Raw genomic sequence first — 4,075 nt, forward strand, 5'->3', positions numbered from 1 at the left:
TGGCCGAGTAGTTATTTTGGAGATGAATTATGTTACACTTTATGTTTTATATGTTGAAGAATAATCTAAATTAGTTTTAGAAATTTAGAAAGAAGTTGACTATAGACTTGGTAGATGGTTGAGGGTCTGTGGTCGGCACGATTTGTCCTAAAGTTAGTAGGTGTTTAGGACGGGTCGTGTCAGTTTGGTATCAGAGAAAAAGAAAGATCTTGTATAACATGAATAGAAGATGCATTAATGGTTTATGTTATAATTGTGTGATATGCATGTCATTTTTATTTTATTACGTGAGGGCAGAACATGGAGGTTTAAAGAAATTCAAACTCAACAGGTCCCTGGTAGGCAGAATACAATGGCAGAAGACGTAGTTGGTGAGTCTAGCCACCGTCCTGTGATTCACAAGAGGATATAGTTGATCAGGGTGAACGTGTAATGGCAAGAATTGCTGCGTTGGGAGTAAGAATGTTGAGAAGGGATCCCGAGAAGGACTTTAAGATCGAGCGACTCAGAGCCTTAGGGGCTACTGATTTCTCTGGGACGGCAGATCCAGCTGACGCGGAATTGTGGATGAAAAAAATAGAAAAATGTTTTAATGTGATGGGTTGTCCAAAAGATAGGAAAGTCAGACTGACTACATTTTTGCTAGAAGGAGGAGCTGGTGAGTGGTGGGAGTCAGTTATAGCGAGACAACCAAAAGCTGAAAAAATAAGCTGGAAAGAATTCAAAAACTTGTTTAATGAAGCATACTACCCACGATCCTACAAAGATACAAAAAGAAGTGAGTTCTTGAAGCTAGTATAGGGGTCGATGACGGTAGCAGAATATCAGAAAAAATATGTAGAACTTTCAAAGTATGCCACCACTATCATTGAAGATGAGACTGATCGATGTAGACGGTTTGAGGATGGATTGCATGAGGAGATTCGAAGCTGTACTACTGCATTTGGGTGGCAGGAATTTAGACCCTTGGTGGAAGCTGGAGCAAGGGTTGAGAAGAGTTTGTTGGACAAGAAAAATCAGAGGGAAGTGTCAAAGAATGTGCGTGGCACTTTTTCTAGCTCTACCAGTTCTTCGAGTGGTAGACATTTCCGAGATAGTAGCAGGAGATTTACGCCTGAAGTGTCGGGTCGAGGGAGTTTTAAACCTAGATATCGAGGATCACAAAACTTTAAAGCGGATGTAAATTTTCCTCAACAGACTACAAGTGGCTCGAGTCAGTATAGAAGACCTTCAGGTAGTCAGCAATCTGGGCAACAAGCGGAGTCTGCTTCTAGTTATACTAGATATCCTGTATGCAAGAATTGTGGTAAGTCGCACAGGGGTGAATGCCTTTGGAGGGCGAGTATCGTTTATTATAACTGTGGGCAAGCAGGTCATATGAAAAGAGAATGTCCTCAGTTGTGGCCGGAAGGTAGTGCGTCCCAAGGAGCTTCCTCAAGACCGACGGTGCAGGGACGTTCAGATTCACAAGCAAAACCCGTGAGTGAGGGGCAAACAAATACAGGAAATTCTAGTAGCCTTAAGTCGAAGGGTCAGGTAGGCAGACCACGTAGTCAGGGAAAGATATTTGCGATGATGCAGCATGAGGCTGAAGAACTGCCAGATGTAGTTATAGGTACGCTGAATATCTTCGATAAAAATGCTCATGTTTTATTTGATCCGGGTGCTACACATTCATTTATTTCTATCATGTTCTCTGTTGGGTTAGATAGAAAGTCAGAACCCTTACCTAGTGAATTGGTAGTAGCTACACCGGGTAGTATATCTTTGATAGCAGACAGTGTGTATCGTGATTGCATGATTGATTTGGGTGATAAGCAGTTTAATGTGGACTTAGTCCCATTGAATATTCGTGAGTTTGATGTTATTTTGGGAATGGATTTCTTGTTCACACATCACGCATCGATTGACTGTTACCAGAAGGAGGTTATATTTAAACCGCCAGGGGAGGCTGAGATTATCTATAGAGGTGAAAGAAAAATTCGTCCAACATCTGTAATATTTGCAATGAAAGCTAGTAAATTGTTGAATAAGGGGTGTACAGCATACTTAGCGTATGTTGTTGATCAGCGGATTGAAAAAGGGAAGCTTGAAGATATACCAGTTGTGCGAGAATTTCCAGACGTATTTCCAGATGATTTATCTGGGTTGCCACCTGATCGGGAGGTTGAGTTTGTGATTGATTTAATACCAAGCACTGCTCCGATATCTCAAGCACCATACAGAATGGCTCCTACAAAATTAAAAGAATTGAAGACGCAGTTGCAGGAATTAGTTGACAAAGGTTACATTAGACCTAGTGTGTCACCGTGGGGTGCGCCAGTGTTATTTGTGAAAAAGAAAGACGGTACTCTGAGGTTGTGTATTGATTATAGACAACTGAATAAGGTAACGATACGAAACAGATATCCATTGCCTCGAATAAATGATTTGTTTGACCAGCTTAAAGGTGCTGCAGTGTTCTAAAAAATTGATTTGCGATCCGGATATCATCAGTTAAAGGTAAGAGAAGCAGATGTGCCAAAAACTGCATTTAGAACACGATATGAGCATTACGAGTTCCTAGTTATGCCTTTCGGGTTGACTAACGCACCAGCAGCATTTAAGGATCTTATGAATAGAGTATTTCATCCGTACCTAGACCAATTTGTAATTGTGTTCATTGATGATATACTGGTGTTTTCCGGCAGCTAGAGCGAGCATGTAGAGCATCTTAGAACTGTGCTACAGACGTTACGTGATAGGAAGTTGTATGCCAAATTTAGCAAATGTGAATTTTGGCTTGATCATGTGATGTTTTTGGGCCATGTTGTCTCTACAGAAGGTATTTATGTTGATCCACAGAAAATTGAAGCAGTTGTGAAATGGGAACAGCCTACTACTGTTACAAAGGTTTGTAGTTTCCTCGGTTTGGCAGGATATTATCGCCGATTTGTTGAGGGATTTTCGAAGATAGCACTTCCTTTAACTAATTTGACTAGGAAGAATTCAAAATTTGTGTGGACAGAAAAGTGTGAGTAGAGCTTCCAAGAGTTGAAGAAGAGATTAGTTTCTGCGCCTATATTAGCACTTCCGACACCTGGAACAGAATTTGATGTTTATAGTGATGCATCTCATCAGGGTCTAGGGTGTGTTTTGATGCAGAATGAGAAAGTAATAGCTTATGCGTCGAGACAGTTGAGAAAGCATGAATGTAATTACCCGACCCACGATCTGGAATTGGCTGCTGTAGTTTTGGCATTGAAAGTTTGGCGACATTACTTATTTGGTGAAAAATGTCATATTTATACAGATCACAAAAGTCTTAAATATATTTTTGATCAGAAAGAGTTGAATTTATGATAGAGAAGGTGGCTTGAGTTGATAAAAGATTACGATTGTACTATTGAGTATCGTCTAAGGAAGGCTAATGTTGTAGCTGATGCTTTAAGCAGAAAACCTCGTGGTTTAGAAGATTCACCAAATGCAGTTAGTTTTTCTTTATTGGGTGAGTTGAGGCGTTTGAATGCGAAAGTAGAAGTTAATGACAGAGCTGCCTTATTGGCTCATTTCCAGGTAAGGCCTACTTTGATTGATAGAATTGTAACATCTCAGCTTGATGATCCAGTACTGAGTAAGATAAAAGAAGAAGTAAAAAGCTGTCAGCGAGTAGATTATACAGTGAGAGATGATGGAGATCTAGTTAGATATGATCAATTGTGTGTTCCTAATAATTTGAACTTGAAAAATGAAATGTTAGAAGAAGCTCATAGTTCGATTTATGCTATGCATCCAGGAAGTACAAAAATGTATCGAGCATTGAAAGAACACTACTGGTGGCCGAGTATGAAAAGAGAAATAGCAGAATATGTATCTAGATGTTTGATTTGCTAGCAAGTGAAACCGATACATCAGAAAGTCGCAGGACCCTTGATTTCACTTTCTATTCCATAATGGAAATGGGAGCATGTTACGATGGATTTTCTGTTTGGACTTCCTCGTACCTTGAGTGGTTATGATGGTATCTGGGTGATAGTAGACAGGTTGACTAAAACTGCTCGATTTATACCAATTAAAATCAATTACACGCTTGATA

The 4,075-nt window shown here is 39.9% G+C and overlaps 1 pseudogene; it reads left to right on the forward strand.

The window, feature by feature from the left end:
- Window positions 1–432: 432 nt before the first annotated feature.
- On the forward strand, window positions 433–2,694 carry LOC148213052 (uncharacterized; annotated as a pseudogene).
- The last annotated feature ends 1,381 nt before the right edge of the window (window positions 2,695–4,075 follow it).

The sequence above is a fragment of the Momordica charantia genome (genome assembly GCF_013281855.1).
Source record: "Momordica charantia cultivar OHB3-1 chromosome 1 unlocalized genomic scaffold, Mcharantia_2.0 BLBB01000001.1, whole genome shotgun sequence".
Lineage (NCBI taxonomy): Eukaryota > Viridiplantae > Streptophyta > Magnoliopsida > Cucurbitales > Cucurbitaceae > Momordica > Momordica charantia.